Below are 9,978 nucleotides of genomic sequence, written 5' to 3'. Positions count from 1 at the left end.
AAAGCTAGATCCGCAAATATCAGTCGCTAACGATCGTTTTTTGAAGAAATCGCTACTTCTAAAATCTTCAGATAAGGCTTCAAGGTAAGGGTGAGAGTTAAATTAGACAGTTCCTGTGCTAAATTGGTTTCATTAGGTGTTACTCAAGGAGGAGTTTTGAGTTCTTTCCAACATAGCGATTAATGATATTTTGGCTGATATGCCTTCAATAAATGTGGTTTAGCCATTTGGACTGATGGCCCTTCTGAAATTGGCAAACTCTAGCTCCAGGGAGCAATTGATAAAATGTCAATATGACGATCAAGAAAATTTAACCTTTTATCTCAAAAAACACTGGCATAGTTTTTTCTATCAAAATTGATCATAGCCAAGATTGTCCCTTGATCAATTTAACTTAAATAACCAGTACATTCATTTTGACAGAAATATGAAGTTCCTTGGTGTCTAGATTGATAATAAGTTAAATTTTAATGCCCATATTTCTTGTCTGACCAATGCATGCTGTTGCTAGGCAAAAGTAGGGTGCTAGCAAAGAATGCCTTTGATTATCCATTTCCATAATATAGAAAGATTGAGTATTGTCTCCCTGTGTGTTAATCAGCTTCAAAAAACTTACTTTCTAAAGTGGAATCAATAGTACAGCATGACCCATGGGCACCCATAAGCTAAATTCTAGGGAGGGGGCTTATCTGGTCTAATAATCACTTTCAAGGCTGTATAATAGGTTAGAAATCACAAAACAAAATATCATAGGAAGAACAATGACACTGCCTAAGTAAAGAGCAATGTTGGCTTAATTACCTTAAATTACCAAAGCTCATGGACAATCATTAGAGTAATGAGGTATAGATCTGAATATGGGTTGTTTTTCCCATGGACAATTATATGTTGCATGTTCAAGAGTTGGTAAACCTGACAATCTATTTATATGCACAGACATTGGGACAGCAAAGAATGTTGTATATTTGCAAGTTTTACATAGTTGAAAATGTATATATATCTATCTATATTCACAGGTGGGACACAAGGACACAACTACAATGGCGATGACTAATATGGCACAAAAAAGCTAAAAAAAAGAAAAAACCTAAAACGAAAAAAACTTAAAAAAAGGAAAAAAAAAGAAAAAAAAGCTAAAAAAACTAAAAAAGCTCCAAAACTAAAAAAGAAACTATATATATATATATATATATATATATATATATATATATATATATATATATATATATATATACGTATATATATATATATATATATATATATATATATATACGTATATATATATATATATATATATATATATATATATATATATAAATAAGTTGTATGTATGCATGTTTGTTTGTTTGTGGGTTTGCATATGATGTCTTTATAAGATGACACTACAGACTGGGACACAGGGAATATAAATGACAACTGCAACAATGAAAGAGAAATTACAGACCAGGACACTAGGACACAAATGATGACTGGGACACCAGGACACAGGGAATATAAATGATGACTAGGACACTCAAAGAGAAACTACAGACTGGGACACAAATGACAACCAGGAAACAGGGAATATAAATGACAACCAGGACACAGGGACACAACTACAATGGGGATGCAAGGGGGATATATAAATGACAATGGGGACACAGGAATGTTCAATTAGCAATCACTATCAACAAAGCTCAAGGGCAATCATTAGAATAATGAGGTATAGATCTGAATACAGATTGTTTTTCCCATGGACAATTATATGTTGCATGTTCAAGAGTTGGTAAACCTGACAATCTATTTATATGCACAGACATTGGGACAGCAAAGAAGGTTGTATATTTGCAAGTTTTACATAGTTAAAAACATATATATCTATCTGTATTCACAGGTGGGACACAGGGACACAACTACAATGGTGCATAACTAATATGGCACAAAAAAGCTAAAAAAAAAAGAAAAAACCTAAAATGAAAAAACTAAAAAAAGGAAAAAAAAGAAAAAAGAAAAAAAGTTAAAAAAACTAAAAAAGCTGCAAAACTAAAAAAGAAACTATATATAAAAATAAGTTGTATGTATGCATGTTTGTTTGTTTGTCGGTTTGCATATGATGTCTTTATAAGTATATAAGGCTTTGTATATGATGTCATTATAAGATGACACTACAGACTGGGACACAGGGAATATAAATGACAAATGTGACAATGAAAGAGGAATTACAGACCAGGACACAAATGACAACTGGGACACCAGGACACAGGGAATATAAATGATGACTAGAACACTCAAAGAGAAACTACAGACTGGGACACAAATGACAACCAGGACACAGGGAATATAAATGACAACCAGGACACAGGGACGCAACTACAACAGGGATGTGGAGGGGGCACAGGGGGATATATAAACGACAATGGGGACACAGGAACGTTCAATTAGCAATCACTATCAACAAAGCTCAAGGGCAATCATTAGAATAATTAGGTATAGATCTGCATACAGATTGTTTTTCCCATGGACAATTATATGTTGCATGTTCAAGAGTCAGTAAACCTGACAATCTATTTATATGCACAGACAATGGGACAGCAAAGAATGTTATATATTTGCAAGTTTTATGTAGTTAAAAATGTGAATATATATATATATATATATATATATATATATATATATATATATATATATATATATATATATATATATAAATATGTATATATATATATATATATATATATATATATATATATATATATATATTTGTTTTTAACTACGTAAAACTTGCAAATATACAACATTCTTTGCTGTCCTATTGTCTGTGCATATAAAAAGATTGTCAGGTTTACCAACTCTTGAACTTGCAACATATAATGGTCCATGGGAAAACAATCCGTATTCAGATCTATAACTCATGATTCTAATGATTGCCCTTGAGCTTTGTTGATGGTGATTGCTAATCGACCATTCCCTGTGTCACCCTTGTCATTTATATATCCCTCTGTGCCCCCTGGCGTCCCCATTGTAGTTGTGTCCCTGTGTCCCGGTTGTCATTTGTGTCCTGGTGTCCCAGTCTGTGATTTCTCTTGGAGTGCCCTGGGCGCCATTTACATTCCTTGCGTCCCAGTGTCCCGGTCTGTATATACATTTGTTTTTGAATTGGTCTTTTTTTTTAGTTTTTAGTTTTTTACCTTTTTTTTAGTTATACCTTGTGATTCTAATGATTGCCCTTGAGCTTTGTTGATGGTGATTACTAATCAAACATTCCCTGTGTCCCCGTCGTCATTTATATATCCCCCTGTGCCCCCTGGCGTCCCTGTTGTAGTTGTATCCCTGTGTCCCGGTTGTCATTTATATTCCCTGTGTCCCGGTCTGTATATACATTCGTTTTGAAATGGTATATGATGAAATAATTTTTTTTATTTTTCCCATTTTTTTCTTTTTAGTTTTTTTTTGGTTTTTACTTTTTTTTAGTTTTTTTTATTTTTTTAGTTTTGTTTTTCTCCTTTATTTTTCATTTTTTTCCTTTTTTATTGTTTTTTCTTTTTTAGCTTTTTAGCTTTTTTAGTTTTTTTATTAGTTTTTAGTTCTTTTTTCTTTTTAGTTCTTCTGTAGTTTTTACCTTTTTTTTAGTTTTTTAGTTTTTTTCACTTATGTCCTGGTCGTCATTTGTACTCCCTATGTCCCGGTCATCATTTGTGTCCTGGTGCTTTGTTGATGGTGATTGCTAATCAAACATTCCTTGTGTCCTGGTCGCTTTCTCTTTGAGTGTCCCAGTCGTCATTTATATTCTGTATGTGCCGGTGTCCCAATCGTCATTTGTGTCCCGATGTCCCGGTCTGTAATTTCGTCAGTCGAAAACATGACGTCAGTCAACACACAAACATGACGTCACCCGACAGACAGACCCACACACACACAGACAACTTATTTTTATATATATACTAGCTGTTGGGATGGCGCAAAGCGCCACCCCAACACCTAGTTGGTGGGGGCGCTTCGCACCCCCCCCCATGCCCCCCCGCGCGCGTAAGTCGTTACGCGCCATGTTAGTTACGCGCCATTGTAGTTGTGTCCCTATGTCCCACCTGTGAATATAGATATATATATATATATATATATATATATATATATATATATATATATATATATATATATATATATATATGTTTTTAACTACGTAAAACTTGCGAATATACAACATTCTTTGCTGTCCCATTGTCTGTGCATATAAATAGATTGTCAGGTTTACCGACTCTTGAACATGCAACATATAATGGTCCATGGGAAAACAATCTGTATTCAGATCTATACCTCATGATTCTAATGATTTCCTTGAGCTTTGTTGATGGTGATTGCTAATCGACGATTCCCTGTGTCGCCGTCGTCATTTATATATCCCCGTGTGCCCCCTGGTGTCCCGGTTGTCATTTATATTCCATGTGTTCCGGTCGTCATTTATGTCCCGGTGTCCCAGTCTGTGAATTCTCTTTGAGGGTCCCGGGCGTCATTGATATTCCTTGTGTCCCGGTGTCCCGGTCGTCATTCGTGTCCCGGTGTCCCAGTCTGTATATACATTCGTTTTTGAATTGGTATTTTTTTTAGGTTTTAGTTTTCTGCCTTTTTTTTAGTTTTTTTTTAGTTATACCTCATGATTCTAATGATTGCCCCTGAGCTTTGTTGATGGTGATTGCTAATCGAACATTCTCTGTGTCCCCATCATCATTTATATATCCCCCTGTGCCCCTCGGCGCCCCCGTTGTAGTTGTGTCCCTGTGTCCCGGTCGTCATTTATATTCCCTGTGTCCCGGTCATCATTTGTATTCCGATGTCCCAGTCTGTATATACATTCGTTTTTGAAATGGTAAATGATGAAATAAATTTTTGTATTTTTCCCCTTTTTTTCTTTTTAGTTTTTTTGGTTTTTACATTTTTTTTAGTTTTTTTAGTTTTTTTTTTCTTTTTTCTTTTTAGTTTTTTTTGAGTGCACAATGGCACACAAAAAATCGCTCGAGGCTCTGGATCAATGCTTGAAAGATTTGCGAGGGAAGTCGAAACCCTTTGGCAGCACATTAATATTGCTTGTGGGAGATTTCAGGCAAACATTACCTATAATACCTAGATCAACTCCTGCAGACGAAATGAATGCTTGCCTGAAAAATTCTAATTTATGGGCACACGTAAAAACATTAAAATTAACTACAAATATGCATGTCCGATTGCAAAACGATGACTGGTCAAACATTTTCAGATCAATTGCTGGCAATTGGAAACGGAAAGCTCCCAGTAGACTCAATTTCAGGACGTATACAACTACCTGCTGATTTCTGTAATTTAGTGACGTCCAAAAATGAATTGATTGAAAAAGTATTTCCGAATATTCTAACAATTATAAAATAATAAATGGCTAAGTGAAAGAGCGATTCTTGCACCCAAAAATATAGACGTCCACGAAATCAACAATATTGCTTTGACCAAAATTCGAGACCAGGCAGTCCTTTACAAGTCAGTCGACACAGTTTTGGAACCAAATGAAGCGGTTAATTATCCATCTGTATTTTTAAATTCTGTGGATCTTTTAGGGTTTCCACCACACGTGCTACAACTAAAAATAGGAGTACCAATAATACTTTTAAGAAATATGAACCCACCAAAGCTTTGCAATGGCACGCGACTTGCTGTAAAAAAAAACAATGGAAAACCTAATAGAGGCCACAATCTTGACAGGGCCTTTTGAGGGTGAGGCTGTTCTTATTCCTCACAATCCCATGATTCCAACGGATCTGCCTTTTCAATTTAAAAGATTGCAATTCCCAGTTCGATTAGCATTTGCTATCACCATTAACAAAGCTCAAGGTCCATCATTAGAAAAATGTGGTATAGATTGTAATACTGATTGTTTTTCCCATGGACAATTGTACGTTGCATGTTCGAGGCTCGGTAAACCTGACAATCTATTTATATGCAGTGACAATTGGACAGTGAAGAATGTTGTATATTCGCAAGTTTTATGCAGTTAATTTGTATTGTATCTATCTATATAAAACGAGTTGTGTGTATGCATGTTTGTTTGTAAAAAGAGCGTTTGCATATGACGTCATTATTAGTACATACGGCTTTGTATATGCACAGACAATGGGAAAGCCAAGAATGTTGTATATTGGCAATTTTTACGTATTTTGAAACACATATATAAATCTATCTATATTCACAGGTGGGACACAGGGACACAACTACAATGGCGCATAACTAATATGGTGCATAACGACTTACGCGCGGGGGGGGGGCTTGGGGGGGGGCGTGAAGCGCCCCACCAACTAGGTGTTGGAGTGGCATGAAGCACCACCCCAGCAGCTAGTTTTCAATAAGTTTTACATCTTGCCTATAAGAGAGACCAGCATGGGGCATGCCAAAATCAAGATAGAGTCTAACAAGAGCTCTATGCAGCTTTATAAATATTGTTGCCTCTTGGCTACTGGTGGTGCATTTCAATAGGCTAAGGATGGAGTTTGCTGGGGAAACAACATGCTGAACATGGCTGTGGAACCTCAACTTGCCATCAATGATGACACCAAGGTCCTATTCTTCTTCTCTATTCTCTAGATGATCCCTTATTTTAGTGATGGGATTGAAAATTGAGTAGGTTGCCATTTGGTTGTTAGTCCAAGGTGCAAAATACAGTATTTGGTTGCATTTAATTGGAAAAGCCAGTTTTGAGTCCAAACTTGTAGCCTGTCTATGCCATAAAACTTTTGCTGCAACAGTGAACAATTGCATATTATTATTCATATGATTGACAATGTTGTTGATGTACATCAGAAAAAGGGTAGGGCCTAGTAAAGTTCTTTGTGGTACCCTACTTATGACTATCACCTCATCAGAATAGGTTGGCTGGCCTCCCATCTTGAATAAACCAACTTTCTGCTAGTGGTTGGTGAGGAAGTTCATTTGCCAGTCTCACAGTTGAATTGATCCCAGCAGCAAATAACAAATGAGCTGAGAAAGTATTAAAATATGAATTAAGGAGTCACGTGAGTGGAGGTCATGCATAAAATTACCAAAAATCTGCAAGATGCAGCCAGATGGCACAATAGTATAATTATTAATAAATTGAGAGTTAATAGTCAATCTGAACTTGCCCCAGTTAAAAATAGGAACAGGGGCACAGTTAGTGATAAGGAACGAATTATAGAGAGATGTACATACCATTGTGAGAATGTGCTAAACTGTGATAGAGTGACAGGAAATGATAGATAAAAATGGAAAAACTTGTTACAGTTTGGATGGGAAGAAGATTTTTTTTGTGAGGACAAATTAGTGGCAACAATGAGTTTTTATGGCACTTGCTATCTACCAAGTGACATATAGCAATTGCAAATTATGTTAGTCAGTCTATCTGTCCTGGTTTTGCTACTTTAGGCACTTCCAGGTAAGCTAGGACAATGAAATTTGTCGGGCATGTCAGGAACCAGACCAGATTAAATTAGAAATTGTCGTTTCTCTGATTCAACCATCTGGGGGAGTGATGGTTAAATCAGAAAAATTAGAAAAAATGATGTATTTTTAACTTACGAATGGGTGATCGGATCTTGATGAAATTTTATGTTTGGCATTATATCGTGTCTAAGAGCTCTTATTTTAAATCCTGAACGGATCCGGTGACATTGCGAGGAGTTGGGGGGGGGCCTAAAATCTTGGAAAAGGCTTAGAGTGGAGGGATCGGGATGTAACTTGGTGGGAAAAATCATCACCAGTCCTAGATACGTGATTGGCATAACCATTACAGATCCGCTCTCTTTTGGGCAGTTGAGGGGGGGGGGGGGGTAGTTCTGAAAAATTTGAAAAAATGTGGTATTTTTAACTTATGAAGGAATGATTGGATCTTAATGAAATTTGATGTTTGAAAGGATATCGTGTTTCAGAGCTCTTATCTTAAATAATGCATCCGGTGACATTGCAGGGAGTTGGAGGGGGGGGGCCTAAAATCTTGGAAAACGCTTAGAGTGGAGGGATTGGATGAAACTTGGTGGGAAAAATAATCACAAGTCCTAGATACGTGATTAACATACCCAGAACGGACCTGTTCTCCTTGTAGGAGTTGGGTGGGGGGTTAATTCTGAAAAATTAGAAAAAATGAGGTATTTTTAACTTCCAAAGGAGTGATCGGATCTTAATGAAATTTGATATTTGGAAGGATATCGTGTCTCTGAGCTCTTATTTTAAATTCCAACTGGATATGGCGACATTGGGGGGAGTTGGGGTGGGGGAACCTAAAATCTTGGAAAAAGCTTAGAGTGGAGGGATTGGGATGAAACTTGGTGGAAAAATAAGCACAAGTCCTTGATACGCTATTGACATAATCGCAGCGGATTCGCTCTCTTTTGGGGAGTTGGGGGGGGAGGTTAATTCCGAAAAATTTGAAAAAACGAGGTATTTTTAACTTACAAAGGAGTGATCGGATCTTAATTAAATTTCATATTTAGAAGGATCTCGTAACTCAGATCTCTTATTTTAAATCCCAACCGCATCAATTGTCATTTGGGGGCCAATAATCTTGGAAAACGCTTAAGGCGGAGAGATCAGGAAGAAACTTGGTGGGAAGAATAGGCACAAGTCCAAGATATGTGACGGAAATAACTGGACCGGATCCGCTCTCTCTGGTGGAGTTGGGGGGGGGTAATCTAAAAAAAAATAGAAAAAATTAGGTATTTGTAACTTACGAATGGGTGATCATATCTTAATGAAATTTGATCTTTAGAAGCATCCTGTGCTTTAGATCTGATCTGGTGACACTGGAGGGAGCTGGAGGGGGAAACCGGAAATCTTGGTAACTGGAGATCCTGGAAAACGCTTAGAATGGAGAGATCAGGATGAAACTTGATGGGAAGAATAAGCACAAGTTATAGATATGTAATTGACATAATTGGAACGGATACGTTCTCCTTAGGAAAGCTGGGGGCTGTTAATTCGGAAAAATTAGAAAAATTGAGGTATTTTAAATTAAGAACGGGTGACCAGATCTTAATGAAATTCGATATTTAGAAGGAACTCATGTCTCAGAGCCCCTATTTCAAATCCCGATCAGATCTGTTGACATTGGAGGGGGAAACGGGAAATCTTGGAAAAGGCTTATAACTGTTGTAGACACGTGATTGACATAACCGTACTGGATATGCTCTCTTTGGGGGAGTTATGGGTGGGGCTCAGTGCTTTGGTGCTTCTGGACGTGCTAGGATGATGAAAATTGGTAGGCGTGTCAGGAAGCTGCACAAGTTGACTTGATAAAGTCGATTTCCCCGACTCGATCATCTGGGGGGCTGAAGGGAGAGGAAAAATTAGGAAAAATGAGGTATTTTTAACTTACGAGTGGGTGATCGGATCGTAATTAATTTTGATATTTAGAAGGACCTCCTGACTCAGAAAATTTATTTTAAATCCCGACCGGTATTAAGCTTCTGATTTTGAAGCAATCCTTCCTTTTAGAGCAATCTATTGATTCCTTGAATTTTGCCAGAGCTCATATTGTATGGGCTCTTGGCTCTTCCGACCTCGCCACAAGTGCCATATGAATTCTTAGCTCTTGTCTAAAAGATGGTGGATATGAGGTTTGAGATAAATTAAAACTCTAATCAAACCTCTCTATAAGAAAGGTGATAAAAGCAAGTATTTTAATTACAGAAGCATTAGCCTGGTTTCTGTAGGAAGTAAATTACTTTGTATGATGATACTTTTAGATTTAGAGATGATGTAGGTAAAATTTTAAGAGAAGCACAGTGTGGTTTTAGGAAGGATAGAGACTGTGTCAAGCAAATTTTCACTGTTTGATTAGTAATTGAGATGTGCCTGATTCATCAAACACCGCTAGTCCTCAGTTTTATAGATTTTTATCAAGTGTCATATTTTATAGCAAAAGTCCTTTCCTTGTATAGTGTATCAGATAAATACATGAAAGTTATTAGTGCTATATATAAGAATAACATTGCTGTTGCTGCTGTAACTATT

General features: G+C 36.7%; 1 protein-coding gene across 2 annotated transcripts in view; it reads left to right on the top strand.

Annotated features, from left to right (window-relative positions):
- The first annotated feature begins 26 nt into the window (after positions 1–26).
- LOC136033915 (carboxypeptidase D-like) overlaps positions 27–9,978 on the top strand; it is a 218,828-nt gene continuing 208,876 nt past the window's right edge. The window contains exon 1 of one of the 2 annotated variants that reach the window (XM_065714931.1): positions 27–84. The gene's annotated coding sequence lies outside the window, so the exon portion shown is untranslated. The remainder of the gene's footprint in view (positions 85–9,978) is intronic. The other variant, XM_065714930.1, reaches the window with a different exon arrangement.

This window comes from Artemia franciscana, chromosome 12, assembly GCF_032884065.1.
Source record: "Artemia franciscana chromosome 12, ASM3288406v1, whole genome shotgun sequence".
In the NCBI taxonomy this organism is placed as follows: Eukaryota; Metazoa; Arthropoda; class Branchiopoda; order Anostraca; family Artemiidae; genus Artemia; species Artemia franciscana.
This window is presented reverse-complemented; position numbering and strand designations above follow the sequence as displayed.